General features: G+C 35.1%; 1 protein-coding gene across 3 annotated transcripts in view; it reads right to left on the bottom strand.

The window, feature by feature from the left end:
• Crybg3 (crystallin beta-gamma domain containing 3) overlaps positions 1-17150 on the bottom strand; it is a 119584-nt gene that overhangs the window by 96081 nt on the left and 6353 nt on the right. The gene's annotated exons all lie outside the window — the stretch shown is intronic.

Genomic DNA, 17150 nt, shown 5'->3' with positions numbered 1-17150 from the left:
TTAGAACATAAAAACAAGCAGGTCAGGGTCTTTGCAAAACTGTGTCTAATTAGGGAGACTGATGAACAAACAAATTTTAACAATACAGTTTGGTAAATGTTATAATGGCAGAATGAACAAAGTACTATGAAGCACAAAGGAAACAATTCTGCCTGCTCAGTAAAGTACACTCAGAGGAGGTACAAAAGCAGGCAGTATAGAGAAAATGGCATTCTCAGGAACCCATGTTTTTGTTTTTAACATAGGACTGGAGCACAGAACTCAGAAAAGGCAGAGATAATCCTGCAAGAGATGAGATGAGACTAGCAGTCATTGGATGTAAAATTATGAAGAACTGGCTCAACCTGTTAGAGAACGTGATCTTTGTCCTACCTGCAGTGGAAAGACTTTAAAGTGATGAGGCAATAGATAAGCATGAGGAAGAAGATGACTGGCAGTGGACAAAATAAGAAATTATGATCACTTGTGGTAGAGACCAAAAGGGAGGGGATCAGCAGCTTAGATCACATAAAGGCCAATCTCAAATCAGAAGGGATAGAAAGAAAAGATAAAATGCCTGCTACTTTGATTTTTATCTGTACTATCCAGTACTGTTATTCAGACTATCCAAGGATCTAAAAGTGACACTACACAGGAATAAAACAGAACAACCATGAACACTCAGAAAATATATTGGATTAAATTTTCATTATGTCCTAGACTATAGACAAGAATACAAAGACCAATGAGATATAGCCATACTCTTACACCTTTTAAATGTCAACAGAGAAAGTTAGCACGTAAAAAAGATCACTGTGTGAGCCGTGTGGCAAACACACGAAGAATTCTGTAGGAAAAATCAAAATACAAAAACAGAAAATGAAACAATATTGAACAATACAGAATTTTAACCTCTGTGTATATATTTCATATATATATATATATATATATATACACACACACACATACACACAGATGTATAAAATAGTATCTCAATGATTATTATTTTTAAGATGAGTGGTAGGGTTTTGTTACTTTTATTTTTCTAGCCTTATCTGTTGACACAATGTTGTTTGTAATGTTGCTGTTTTTGTTTGTTTCCTTTTTCATTTCATGTGACTTGATACTTATCTACTTAAGCTCAAATCAAAAAAAGCCAACTCATGAAATATATGTAAAAAGAATCTGTTATAAAGATTTGGAATATAGTTAAGTATAATACTCATTTTGATGATTTTATAAGTAAATTCTCCAACTACAATCTATTTTAAATATCCTATCTAAAAACTAAGCATACAACAACCACTAAATTTTAGTCTTTCAGTTTGTGCTTCAAGATTTGTGAAATTCTACTTCATTTAGTATGTACAGAGTTTTCTATAAACATACAGCCTTAGTGAGTTTGTAAATGAAACTGGTAAAAATTTTTTTTCCAATAGTAAAGCTCTGCACCAAATGCAGCCCTGAGTTCATGGGATTAACCATTTAGCAATCCAATTATTTAAATACAGGATGATCAAAAATTGCATTTTTGTTAATTTTTATAAGGTAATATAACAGGAAATATTAAAATGACAATTTTATCAAATTTATTCAATACAAGATAGACTGGTTGAAATGAGACCTACCCGAGGGACAGTCAGGATAGTCAGCACATAAACAAGTGAGGCTTGGGGTAAACTGTTAAGTGGTTAAGGCAGAAAGTCTTTTCAAAAAGCTTCAATCACTTAAACTATACAGTAAGCACACAAAAACATGCCAAAATACATAACAGTAAACCAGCATATAAGCATAGAGAAAATAAGTAAATAATTTAAAGTTGAAACCACCAAAAGAAATATTACTTGACATTTGTTAAAAGTCTTTGAACTTATTTTCTGTTTAAGTCCCATGATTCTTATTGTTAAACCACAATTGTAAAATGTGTTGTTTTAAAGCAAGCAACACATTTTAAAATTCTGCTTTAGTGATAAAAAAGTCACTGCTTCAATTAAAGGTTTCACTACTTCCACTTTAGATTATGAGGGTCTCATATTAATTGGTCTCTTGTATCTTTAGGATTGCTCTGCTTCGATTCTTCACACAACAGCCAAAATGATTTTAAATTTCATCAAGACCCTCTCCTTTTCAAAAATTCCTTCAATCATCTCTATCAGTTGATGAATATAATGAAGAGTTCTCAGCATAGACAAAGAAAGTTATCAGGACCTACCTCTAAATAGACCTGTCAACTAGAACCACTTCACCTTGGTAGAATATATCAAGTTCACAGGCCACCAAACCACTTTCTTCTTCCTGCAACATCCTTACCCATCCAAACCAACTCTTAATCCTTCACAGTCTAGTTCAAGCTTTACTTGTGTTCTTTGTGTTCTCTTCTCACCTAGCAGACTTCTCATATACTTACAGCTCTTATTCCAAAGGCTGGTTGTCCACTTGCCCAAGTAAAATGTGCATTTACGAAATTCAATAAATGTATATCATTCATGTCTGTATCTCAGAGCCTAGCATTATACCTGATTCTGTGAAGGTACTCAGATATTATTTGTTAAATGAATTTCAAAAACTTAGAATAGTTAATCCACTTATGCTTATCTTTACCCAAAAAAATATTCTACATCAGTTTATTTTTTTAATGAGGAAGTAAGTACATAACTCTTGAACAAACATACCAACCATACCTATTCTGCATAATTTTTCTCTAAACACAGATGCTTGTGGGGGAAAATGACTGAACATGGACAAAGACATTTTCAGTTGATTTAAAAGCAAAACAAAATACTGAAGAAGAAAAAAAAACCTAGAAGCTACAGATAGTCAAAATATTGGATACTTTAGATATATCTCTGCTTAAGTTAAAAAAAATTTAACAGGAAAATCTACAAAGTCTTAGTATGGTACTTTCAGACTTAAAAATACAAGGAAAAGAGAAACATATTCAAATCCAACTGATCAAAAACTTTATGAAACAACGAAACTCTTCCCTATTGTCTGCTCACAATCTAACACCCTTTGGGACCCTAGAATATTTCAATAGAAATATTTTTAGAAAGTGTACACTTTGCTCACAACAGAGTATGAAGGGCAAGAATAATGACACATAGACACAAATAAAATTACTTTACATTTCTGAATAACTTCGTGTTATCTAACAGAAATTTTGAAATTAAGCTTGCTAAGGACCACAAATGAAAAGGTCAGTGTAAAACAGAAATAATTCATTTTTAAGGCAACTTTACTCACACCATAGCTGAAAACTAGGAATCCAACACCCACTGAGTATTTACTAAATCTGTACCAGACATGAAACAGAACCTCTGGATCATGAAAAAAAAAAATGAGGCATATTTTCTAAAGTTCAAGTAATTTACATTAAGTCCCTGACTCATGTCTGAAGATATCTTATACTCTTATTTTATTAATTTCTAACAAGATTTAATAACCCCTAGCAGATAAGAAGCATGAAACTGGGCCAAACAACTCACCCTCCCAACAGATACGAGGTTTCAGGCACTATTTTTGGTGCTAAGAGTAATGAAAGAACCAAAGTCCTTGCCCTTCTCACTCCTTCAGAAGCCCTATTCATTTGCATCAGAATCACTTAGGGAACTATGTTTATAAAAAGGATTTATAGACTTAATTTTCAAGAAAGCCACGTGGAATGAGCTCAAGTGATCTACATTTTCAACAACTAATTCTCTGCCCCAAGTTGTTCAGATGTAGGGTGTCTATGGTCACATTTTTTTTTTTTTGTACTGGGGATAGAACTAGGGTCCTTGCACTTGAGCAGCAGGCGGCGAAACCACTGAGCTAAATCCCCGGCCCTATGGTCACATTTTTTTTTTTTTTGGTACCAGGGATCGAACTCGGGACCTTACGCTTGCAAGGTAGGCGCCGGAACCACCGAGCTAAATCCCCGACCCCCTATGGTCACATTCTTGATAGCAATGACTTAAGAGTCTCTCTGGATTCAACTGAAACCAATAATTGACAGTTTTATAGCAACGAGGAATCTGGTCAGGAGGATCAATATTTAGCATCACCTAAATGTGAAAATTACTAATACATAAAGTATTGATTATTTAGAAAGCTTAGATGGAATACTACTCAATTTACAATACTGCTGCTCAGCCACAGCAGCAAAGAGTGGGTATGCCAAAGAGCACACAGAGCATCAGAAGTAGAGTGGGACCAACAAAGAAAATTTCCCTTCTTTCTGTCTATACCACAGAATGAAGCATAAGGATGTTACGGGGCCAAAGTCAGTTCCTCATATGTATATGTGCCGCCAAAGTGAGCACAATCAGTTCCTCATATGATAAGAGCATAACTTCCTGGATAGTGGGAGAACAGAATCACAGGACAGTGGGGTATACTTACTGAACAAAGAGGGGGTGTAGTGAGAGACAGTGAAGCTCTCCACTCAGCTCCTCCTAAACACAACTGTTGGTACGTCTTATGCTTTTCCTCTCACACATTATAACTGGCTATACTAGAAATACACAAATCTGAATATAGCTTCTATAACTGCCTTATGGAGGCTTGCCCATTTCTCCGTGGATGCTCAAATTAAGGATGTCTTACCATTTCCAGAGAAAAGACAATCTGGTTTAGATAACATCATTGGCAATAATCCTGAGCATCTATAGATGCTCACTTAATTAAAGTCCATAATTTGGAAGTGTTCTTACATCAAAACAGCACCTGTAAACTCACTGTCCTTGAGGATGTTTCACCATTCTCAGGGTTGTCTGCTAAGGATTTACCATCTCTCCTCATTCATCCCACTCATTCTGATACCACCTGAAATTAACGTCATAACTCTAGATTTTCATTTCCACCGCACAAGGTGTGATCTGCAATTGAAGGACTATTAATACTATTGAGGACATGGAAAAACAATTAGGACAAATCTCTATTATCCCCCCCCCCACTAATATAAAACACCACTGGTTCCAGAAGTGGGGTCCAGTAGTCAGCATCTCTGTCACTACAGCTTCATCAGGCCTTTCCTTCCTGGCATGTTGTTCCTCACCTCAGAGTCCAGTCAACCTAACTCCTACAATAAAATTCTAGGCATAGCTAGAATCTGGCCTTACCCTGTTGTGTGATCAAATGTACTTCAGTCCTCCAGAGGACTTCTCCTTGGACTACAGGAAAAAAATATATGGAACTAGAAAGGATCTTTTATTTACATACTGTCTTTTCCACTGTCATTAGTAGAAAAATGCACTGTAAAAATTCAAAATAGACATAGGGACTTCTGGAAAAATGGCGGAGTGGTAAGCAACAACTCAGCCTCTCCAAGATGTGGAATCCAGACGCTAGAAAATAACAATTTGGGGAGAAAAAAAACACACACAAAGAAGTAGATCCCTGGGAATCAGGAAAGATCTGACAGAAAACTGAAAACCTACAAAGAAACTGAAGAGAAAGAACACAATGTGAAGAAGAGAAAGGACAACAATCTGCACTTTCTCCCTAGCTCTGGCCTCACGGCTCTGGGGCAAGAAAGACTGAAATTACAGAGGCAAAGTGAAAGCTGGGGACTGCAGAGGGCTTCAGGGAGAAAGTCAGAGGTGGAATGGACCAGAGGGTGCTGTGAGCTATGGGAAGAGTGCAGGATTTTGCTCCCATGTGAATTCTTCGACAGCCAACAGCTAGTGAGTGACTCCAGTCTGAGCACTTGCCACATCCCTGGACAGAATGCTTATTTGGATGTGATTTCAAGGAAGGGTTAACTATTTGAACCCAGGATTCTGAGCAACTGTGAAATGGCTTCACTCAAGAATTCCTAGTGTTACATTCCAACAGTAACTGGAGGAGCAATAGCCATAGGAGACAGCCATGGTCAGGGAGCTATGGTCAGGCTGGAAAGGTACCCCTTGAGGGATTTGAGCTAAAGGACACAAGCCCGGTTCCCATGGCTAGAGGCCAGAATCAGCTTGAGTTGCTCTGGATTTCAAAGTCACACCATTGGACCCTCATCCTAATTCTACTGCCTGCTGATGATGCCTGCATCTAGTATAGATCTGGGGTCTCACTGCTTCTTCATCTATCAGTATGAGGTTGACTTGTCTTGACTTAGACATTGTCTCAAAATTGTAGATCCTGGAAGGAAATCAAATATTCAAAATCAGAGAAAAATTTCTTTTCATTTTTGTTTTTGTGAGTATGGGCATTGGTTTTAGTTTTTTAGTTGTTTTTTGTTTTTTTGTTTCTTTTTTCCTTTTCTCCTTTCTTCTTTACCAGTTTATTGGTGCTTGGGGGATTTTCCTTTGTCCTTCCTTCTTTTCTCTTTTTCTTCTTTTTTTCCTTATTTTTTCTCTTCTCCTTTTAATTTTTGTCTTTAACTTTTTTTCTCTTATTTTTATTTCCCATATAATTGTGTTTTTCATTCTCTTTTTATTTTATCTTCTATTTATTGTCAGTTTTTTCTCTTACCTTTACCTAATTCTATAAATATCCTACTCCCCCAAAAGACTTCTCTCTTCTCCTTCTCATACCATATCATAAAATCTAAGATTTCAAATATTTCCTCTTGCATTCCCCCATTCCCAAAGCCTGTATCTTTAATGGCAAAACAATAATGCTTTGTAAATCTTTGCATAGTTAACTCTATAAAATTACTGTTGAATTCTTTTCTACCATTAGCAGAGAGAGCTGTTGCTTTTAGTACATATTAGCTATAAGTCAATATCTGGCTTGTATTAATGTTTATAACATTATTAAGGATTTTTTTCTCTAGGGTTAAAGGAGGTACATACTGTAATAGGTTCTTATGATATGTTAATATCCAATTTGTCTTAGATGATATTACTGTAGCTAATTTGCTTGATATTATCAGGGTTGCAATATTGTTGCTATTTCTCTGTAAGCAACACTCAGATTACCTTTGTGACACTAACAAAACAAGAGTACATTCCCAGAGAACTCAGCGTTGGGCTGATTTTATATACTGCATCCTCCACTCCCAAACTAACCAAGTTGTTAGTTCTTGATCTTGAGGCTGAAGCAAAGGATTACAGTTAGCCATGCCCAAAGTACATCATTGAAAAGTGAGTAAAGAGAGCTTTATACTAGCAAAAAGCCTTACACTATAAGCATCCACAAATCTCAGCACAAAAAACCCCAAAATAAACAAACAAGATGAGAAGATGAGAAGATAAGATAAGAATTTGTTTCCTGAAATTCCCAATTCCCTCACAGCCAATCCAGGGAGCATAGGGGGGCAGAACAGCATAAGCTGTGAAGCTAACCTACTGGAAAGGTAACACAGGAAGATAGAAAATAGATCAAAAATGTGCTCAGCAGGATCACATAAGATATAACTAAACAGATAATGGAATTAATAACAAAAATGATCCAGGAGCTTCCAGAAGACACTATTAAAAAGTTAGATGACCTACAAAAAAATGATACAAAACATGAATAACCAGTTGAACAAAGAATTAGAGAGTCCATGAAAGGTTTGAATTGGAAATCTAGAAGATAAAAATTATATTGATAGTATGGGCAGCAGAAGTGACTGATGTGAGAACAGAATCTCAGAACTAGAAGACAATGCCATCAAAGACCTTAAAAACACCTTACTCAAAAACACCTTAAAAGCAACAAGTGAACATGAAAAATGAATCTAACAGCTGCTATATGACACAAAGACAAATAATCTAAGAGTAAATACAATAAGTAAAATATTAGAAGACAGCAAAAATGGCATTTAAAAACCTGTTCACAGAAATAATGGGAGAAAATTTCACAAATATAGGGAAAGATACAGATAAGTGAGTCATAGAGAACCCCAAATAGCCATGGCCGAAGAGAACCTCTCTGTATCTCATTATACTCAAAGTACCAGAAGTCCGTCTCAGGGAGAAAAATCTTAAAAGCTGTTAGAGAAAGGCAACAAATCACATACAAAAGTAAGCCCATTACAATTACAGGAGGCTTCTCAATACAAACCTTAAAGGCAAGGAGGCCTTGGAGTGAAGTATTTCAATTCCCTAAGAGAAAAAAACTTCCCACCTAGTCTTACGTATCTTGCAAAACGTTCCCTCAAAATGGGCTAAGAAATAAGACGTTTACATGAAAAGGAGAACCTGAGGAATGCAGGACCACGAAACTAGCATTACCAACAATTCTCAGGGATATCCTAGAAAGAAACAATGAAGCCAACAATGCCCATAAATCCAAAAGAATGAATATACCTGGCAGGATGAGGAGTTAAGCAAAAACAAATAAATTAATTAATTAAAAATAATGCAATGACAGGAACATCTTATTAATAACTCTCAATGTGAATTATCTCAATTTCCCAATCAAAAGACACAGATTGACAGAATGAATCAAAAAGCAAAACCCAAGAGTATGCAGTACACAAGAAACACATTTAATTGAAAAATAACTTTACAGATTAAGAGTCAAAGGATGGAAAACAATAGTCCATGCAACAGAAATCTAGAAAAAAGCAGGAGTAGCTATCCTAATTTCAGACAAAGTGTATTTCAAACCAAAACCGATCAGATGAGACAAAGAAGGCCACTATGTATTGGTTAAGGAAACAAATCAACAGGAAAAGATAACAGTTATAAAGATATGCACCAAATATCAGTGTATGCAATTTTGTAAAACAACTCTAATGGATGTGAAAAATCAGATAAATACCAAAACAATTTTAATGGAAGACCTCAATACCCCATTATCACAAATGAACATATCAACTAGACAAAAAAAAATCAACAAATATCAGAGTTGAACCATACTTTCAAGCAAAACGACTTAATAGATATCTATATTCAACGAGAGGATACACATTCTTTTCAGTACCACATGGGACTTTCGCCAACATAGACCACATATAGCCCATAAAGCATGCTTAAGTAAAAGAAAAAGAATCAAAATTATTTCGTACATAGTACCAGATCATAGTGTAATGAAACCAGACAATGATAGGGAAAGAAACTACAGAAAATATGGAAACATGAAAATTAAACAATAACAACTTGAATTATCAATGGGTCATAGATGAAATTAAGAAATTAGACAGTTCTGGGCCGGGGATTTAAGCTCAGTGGTTTTGCTGCCTGCTGCGCAAGCTCAAGGACCCAAGTTCAATCCCCGGTACCAAAAAAAAAAGAAATTAGACAGTTCTTACAATCAAACAATAATGCCAGTACAATACAACAAAACCTATGGGACACAATCAAAGCAATCCTAAGAGGGAAGTTTATAGTGGTGAACCCCCACATCAGAAAAACAAGTCCAGCTCAAATAACCTAATGAGGCAACTCAAGGTCCTACAAAAAGAACAATCCAAATCTAAAAGCTAGTACAAGGAAGGTAATTATAAAAATCAGACCAAAAATTATTGAAATTGAGACTTAAAATATTGATGAATTGAAGAGTTGCTTCTTTGAAAGAATAAACAAAAGACAAGTTCTTAGTCAATCTTACCAAAATGAGAAAAGACTCCAATAGATGCAATTAGAAACGAAAAAGGCACAATTACAACAGATTCTTCCAAAATCCGGAATATCATCAATAACCACGTTGAGAACTGGTACACTAATAAAATGGAAAATTCAGATGAAATGGGTAGATTCCTAGATACATATGAATTACAAAAGCTGAAACAAAATATAAAAATCCTCAATAGGGCCAGGGATTTGGCTCAGTGGTTTCGTTGCCTGCCGCGCAAGCGCAAGGACCCAAGTTCGATCCCTGGTACCAAAAAAAAAAAAAAAAAAAAAAAATCCTCAACAATCTAGTATCAGCCATTGAAACTGGAGAAGTCATTAAAAAAAAAAAAAAACTACTAAGAAAAGCCCAGATCCCGACTGATTCACTAATAAATTCTACAAGATCTCTGCAAAGATCTAATGCCAATACTCCTCCAACTCTTAAATGAAATTGAAAGGGAAGCAGAACTTCCAAATTCATTCCTGGAAGCAAGCATTACCCTGATTTCAAAACCAGAAAAGTACTCAACCAAAAAAGGGAACTATAGCTAAACTCTTTAATGAAGATAGATGCAAAAATCCTCAATAAGATACTGGCAAACAGAATGCAGCAAATCATCGAAAAGATATGACTAAGTACAGATGGTTCAACATAAGCAAATCAATAATGTAATACACCACATGAAAATAAGCAAAGACAAAACTCAAATGATATCTGAATAGATGAAGAAAAAGCATTCAACAAAATCAAATATCCATTCATGATAAAAACCCTGAGTAAAATATAAATAGAAGCTCTTTATCTCTGTATAATAAAGTCCATCTATGACAATCCAATGCCCAACATCATACTAAATGGAGAGAAGCTGAAAGCTTTCCCTCTAAAATCAGGAACAAGACAAGGATATCTACTATCACTACTTCTGTTCAATATAGTTCTCAAAACATTAGTCAGAGCAATTAAACAAGAGAAAGAAATAAAAGGGATATGGATAGGAAAAGAAGAAGTTAAATTATCACTATTTGCAAATGACATGATCCTTTACATAGAAGACCCCAAAAACTCCACCAAAACACTCATAAAATGACCAAATTCAGAGTGTAGAAAGATACAAAGTCAACACTAAAAGTCAGTAGTGCTCCTGTACATCAATAAATTCACCAACAGAGAAATTAAGGAAACAATATCTTTCACAACAGAATCAAGTAAAATGAAATACTTAAAAATTAACCTAACCAATGAAACTACATTACCCTGAAAAGGAGATGGAAGAGGACATCAGAAAATGGAAAGATAGTCTCTGTTCCTGGATAGCCAGAACAATATAGTGAAAATGGGCACAGTGTACTTCCAAAACTGTTACACAGATTTAACACAATCCCAATAAAAATACCAATAGTATCCCCCCACCACCAACAACAACTAGAAATAGCAATCCTAAAATTCATATGAAACCAGTAGAGGTCTGGAATAACAAAAGCAACTCTGGCTAACAAGGGTAAGGCATGGGACATCCACAATCCTGGACTTCAAGTTATACTACAAAGCTATACTGATAAAAACAGCATGTACTGGAAAAACAAAACAGATTTGTGGATCAATAGAAAAGAACAAAGGATGCAGAAACAACTCCAGTCTTATGTTACCAAAGGGGCTTGTGCTGGATTAACTAACTGTCAGCTTGTAATGTCTAGCTGAACTGAATCAGCATGGTCAGGGTGTGGAAGATCCACCTGAGGATTGTTGCCAATAGCCATAAAAAGAGAACTGGAGTGGAAAATTGAGGGCTGTTGATTTTCTAGGAGAAGCTTGCTCTGGATGGTTTTCCTGGTGCAAACTTGGCTGTTCTCATTGGAGGAGGAGCTCAGGGCCTTGCTGTCACTGGGATTGGTTGCTGTTCTTGTCAGGAGAGCTCTAATCTTCACTGTGAGCATCACTTCGTGGCTCCAATGTAGATCCCTCAGCCTGGTGACACAAATCCTTCATCCCACTGGTGTAGGTTTTCTGGGTTCCACTATTGCCCTTTGGGCCTTCTGGGTGCAGATCCTCAATATGGACAAGCATGAGACGCTACCCTGGGCTCTAGGACAGTGGCTGGACTAGTGGGGGACACTGTCTTGAACAGCCTTTAGCTGAACTTGTGTGGGTCACTGCTGTGGGGTCCAGGCCCTTGGCTAGATTCTCTGGTCCTCTAGTGTGTGGCTAATTTCTTGCACTCCTCTGTATTTGTCTTTTTGGGTCAAAGTAATAAAATAATCCTACAAGTTATGTGTCCTGTATTAAATCTAATTCCCTTGCAGACCTTGACTACTACAGGGCCCAAATACTTTCTCTGGAGCAAAGATGTACTCTTTAACAAACAGTGCTGGGAAAACTGGCCATTCATATGCTAAAAATTGAATGTAGATCAGTACAGCTCACCATGCACCAAATTGAAATCAAAATGGATCAAAGATCTAAATATTAAAACTGAAACACTTCATCTTGTGGAAGACACAATAGGTAAAACTCTTGAAGACACAGGCTTAGGCAAAGACTTTCTAACCAGAACCCTGGCTGAACAAGAAATAATTCCAAGAATCAACAAATCATTGGATCACAACAAATTGAAAAATTTTGTATAGCAAAGGGAACCACCAACAAAGTGAAGAGACAATCTACTGAAGAAAAAATATTTTGCCACCTATTCCTTAGACAAAAGATTAATACCTAGAATATGTAAAGAACTCAAAAAACTTAGACCCCCAAACTTTAAAGACCTGATCAAAAAAGGTCATCTGAAATGCACAGTTGGATGAAGTAGAAATGGCCATACATGAAAATATCTTCAACACTACTGTCCATTTACAAAATACAAATTAAAACAACATTGAGATTCCATCTCACTCCAGAAAGAATGGCCATCTTTAAGAAATCAAACAGTAACAAAAGGTGGAAAGGCTGCAGGGGAAAAAGGAAAACTTCTTTATTGTTCATGGGAGCATAAACTAGTACAACCACTATGGAAATCTGTATGGCAACTTCTCAAAAAATAAAACTAGAAATTCCATTTGATTCAACTACTCCTCTTTGAGACATCTTCCAAAAGAGTTAAAAACATATTACAGTGATACATGCACACCTATGTTTACAACATCACAATTGATAATGGCTAAATCTTGGAAGCAGCTGATGTGTCCACCAATAGATGAATAAAGAAAATTTGGTAGTGATACACAATGGAGTACTACTTTGCCATAAAGAAGTAAAAACATGAGTCATTTGTAGGAAAATGGGTGTAGTTTGAGGTCATTGTGATGGTAAGTGAAGTAAATCAGACACACAAACTTAAATATCACATGGTTTCTCTTATATGAGAAACCCAATATATAAATAAAGTGCAAACTAAAAGACAGCCAATAGGAAAAAAAAGAGACGAAAAAGAGTTATTGTAATACAGTATGGCCAATGTACCTTATTCAATATAATTGTCTTGTGTATTTTATATGTTTCTGGCCTTTTGGTCTCACTGTTAGTCTGTGTGTATGATAATTAACTTGATAAAGACATAAATGAATCTGAGGCTAGCAAAAAATTTAATTAAAAAAAATTTTAAAACAGGTGGAGAGGAAGGGGAAAAAAGAATTGAGATATATTATATACATGTACCAATTCCCCACAATCAATGTAATCATTATGCACTGCAAATATGTACTAACAAAATTTTTTTGAATTTCAAAAATAGACTATATGTCTGTTTCAGGGAAAATATTTTAGGGACAAAAGGCACTTCAGACAAAATGTAACTTTCTGGATATGACTTCAGATAGGTAAACTGAAGGGGCAGGCCAGCTAATGTGATATCATTGTCACATCTGAAATTCCAAGATTTTGTGATCCTACAACGGTAGGATGTGTGAGGAAAAGGTAGATGAACCCTGAGGCTTTTGTGGTAAAGGAAAAGAATGAATATTATCCAGAAACCCAACTCAGAATCAAAACTAATATCAGGGAATTATAACAAAAGAGGCAAAAGTATCTACAGTCCCTCATTTCAAAGTTACGGAGTCTGCCTTCAGCCCTATCCTCTATTCCCTTCGAGTTTGCCCTCTCAGCCTTTACCTCGGTCTTTAATTACAGTACAGAATTTATACCCAAACTCTTATGAAGGGTCTGTTGATCCCATGAGGGTTCTCTACATGATCCTGGAGATATTTTTCTCAGAAATACAGCTATACACAAAAAGTTCTATAGTTCTCTTTGCTTAATGTAGTATTGCAGATATGTTATGGATTATGTTGACTTTTGTGCATTGGCCTAAAGCCCCATCTAACAAGTCCAATTCTGCTTCTGGGGAAAATAAAGATTTTCACATCAATGATTTACAAACAAGCTCCTGGAAAACTGTCCACTCATCAATGGTGACTGCCAGTAGAGTGGTACTTGTATTTCTTAAATGACCATTAAGAGGATATAAAACAGGTGGTTATGGCACTATTTCTGGGCTTCAAATTAAAAGGTAAGAAGAAGCTACAATTTTAAGGTGGTCAAACAGTATGTATTTTAGTTCAAACATATGGCATTTGAATGACTTCAACTCTTTGGAGAAAATTCAGGAGAAGGAAAGAAGGGTAACAGACATGTTGAAGCTCTGATGTTTTCCAAGCTTAGACTCTCTTGACACCCTCGTCTCTGTAATGCTCCCCTCTTCTGTAATTTATGCATCTACATTAAAGTTGTTTTATTTCTTGTCTCCCTTTTGACAACCCCTCCAAAATGAAAACATAATTATAGTTTAATCATAGGCCGTAGAGGACCTCATTATGTCTGAACTGTCTACCACATACCTGTCATTGGTAACTGCTCTCTTCTACCCAAAGTCTGCTATCCACCTCATGTCCTTCAGATTCTAAATGTTTATAACCCTCTTCACAAGAATCAACACTCTAAATCTTTTGCTATGAACAATATTGTGGCTTTCTTTGGCAGAAAAAAAGAGAATAGATGAATACATGTTTAATTCTGTTCCATCAACAAGCCCTACTAAAATGATAGTGAAGAAATAAAAGGAAATAAAACTACCAGGAAAAAAGATTAACAAAATTTTGGAAATAACATGTTTGAAGAAGGAAAGTGGGCATAAGTAATTTAGAATAGATAAAAATGCAATGTAAATGGGTGTAGAGGAGAAAAGTATTATTTTAGTTTATCTTGAATAATCTCAAACTTGGAGCCCCACAGTAGGGGATAAGGTACATAGCTGAAAGATATTCATCTCTACCCCAATTCATACTCCCAACTTAGAGACATTTGGCAGAAAAATGAAAATTTTTTATTTTAAAGAGATGGTTCCAAGCTCTGAAATACCAAGAATAGCAGAAGTATACAAAGCACAAATCACAAACAAGCAAATCTCTTCCTCTTAAGTAGAAAGCCATACATTTCTTAAGTGAAAGGCCCTGGCAATCACCCAACAAAACAAAGAAAGGGACTATGAATGTTTATTACATGCATGTGTAGAGATTAGATTAAAACAATACTTCAAAAGTCTCAAAATTTTTAAAGATTAATAAAATGAATCACATAAACAGGCCTAGAAATCAGATAGGCATCAGGATTTTCTGAACAGAGACACAAAAGAGAAAAAAATGCAGAAATATCTTCAGAATCTTGAGTGAAAAATTTCTAACCTATAGAAAATCTATAATTTTAAAAGATAGAAAAAGATATATTCAGAAATGAAAGACTGAAAAATTTTTTTAATCTCATATTCACTTTTTCTTAATGGACATACTTCAACAAAATAAATTAACCAAGAAAGGAACACATGGGATCAAAATTAAGAGGTTCTATTATAGAGCTGAACAGAAGCGATTAATGCAGCAAACAGAGAAACTACTACATTATACAAAGTAAAGGAAGACCCACAAGCCAAGACAAAGGTCTTGGAGGGCAAAAGGATTAACTGAGATGTTACTTAGCTGTATAGAAAGTATTGAACATTTTATAAATGTGTTTGAGCATCCTGGAAAAGTAGAAATAAGAAAAACAAGGTAATTTATTCCAGAAAAAACAAAAGATTATACAAAGGAATGTAATTATAGTATAGCACTTGGTTTAGCAGAAAATGGTATTTACATAATTACAAATATTTTAAGATTGACTTTTCACTTATTCCCCAAAGTATATATCAATTATTTTGGCTGGATGAATAAAAGGACAAGGAAGGGTTAAAAGAGCTAAGTCCTCTTCTACTATAATCAGATGTCTATATATTGACTAAAGTTTATAAATTAAGAAATAACAACAAAGCAGTATTCAGACACCTTACAGAAATGACAGAAGGAACAGCTTACATGCAATTAAAACAGTTTCCTCTCAGGAGAATGTCTCAAGAATGGGTTCATAACGGTTAAATGCTCCTGTCACTTTGGTACTTGTTTTAGAAGAGAGACTTGTGGAATGCCTGCCTTCCCCACAAAGCTGTATGAGTGAGTTCAGGCACAGATCTCAGTTCATCTTGTTCACTGCTAGATTCCTAGAGCCTAGCAAACTGCTCAGCACAAGCAACAATAAATTAATTCTTGTTAAACAGTTGAAGCTTTTAAATCAATTTCCAAAATGTTAGCATCACATAGAGGAGTTAACTAATGTATTTTTATATGTGACACCGCCAGTAAAACATAACTATTTCTTATGACACATTAATTTTTTACATAACTATTACCCCAAAAAGTTTTGGCTGGTATGTCAGAGCTAAAAGAGACCTTTTGAGATGAGAACTTACTCACTTGCTTATAACTGAAGAGTCTAAAGACTTAAGATCTGTCATAGGACCTTAGACAGATAAGGTAGATAATAGGTAACATCAAAAATGAGTTACATTTTTGTAGTTTCAACTATTAATTCCACCTAGTTTCACTCATACATGTAGAAAGTGTCAAAATATCAAATTACTATGCATTATAATACTATATTTATATATTTATAACCTTAATCAGAATTTTTCTCACTTGAACAAATTAATGTAGTTCATCTTCTTTTTGAACACTTTTGCTAAATTAGGGTCATAAATTCTCATTTTCTTCTTTTACACACAGTACTCACCGGTCTTAAATCATTATTTTTCTTAATTTCTAAAATAGATAATTCAAATCATTTTAAAGCTGTGAAAACAATATAAAATGAAAGTCTCACTCTGGTTCCCCATCCCTTCACTCAGTCCCCATCCACCCAAAACAGGTAATACTAATAACAGATTAGATACATACCTTTTCTTTTTTGTACACAAATGGAGAATACTATACATATGGTTTGTACCTTTTTAAATGTACTTAGGAGATAATTCCTTATAAGTACATAAGAAGCCTTCGTGTTCTTTTTCACAGCTACCTTGTATTATAAGGATATTCAATTTGTGAACTGATGGGAATCTTACTTTTCTTTGCCATTAAAATCATGCTGCATTGATTAAATTTACATTGGCAAATTTTGACTTGTTTGCAAATTTTATATATCTGAGGAAATTTTAAAGGGGGAATACTGAATATATGAATCTATAATATTGGTAGAACTTTTCAAATTTCCTTCCAAAATGGTACATAAATTTACATTCTCATAAGAAGCACATAAGAGTTCCACGTTCTCCACATTAAACTGAAGTTCTACTTATCAAGTAAGTGGAATATGGTATCTTGCTATACTTTCAGTTTGTATCTGTCATTTGAAGGAGA

This window comes from Heterocephalus glaber, unplaced genomic scaffold (assembly GCF_053883595.1).
Source record: "Heterocephalus glaber isolate CG9 unplaced genomic scaffold, H.glaber_assembly_v1.0 deba00000122, whole genome shotgun sequence".
NCBI classification, from domain to species: Eukaryota; Metazoa; Chordata; class Mammalia; order Rodentia; family Bathyergidae; genus Heterocephalus; species Heterocephalus glaber.
Note: the sequence above shows the minus strand (reverse complement) of the source record. Positions and strands in the feature narration are given on the sequence as shown.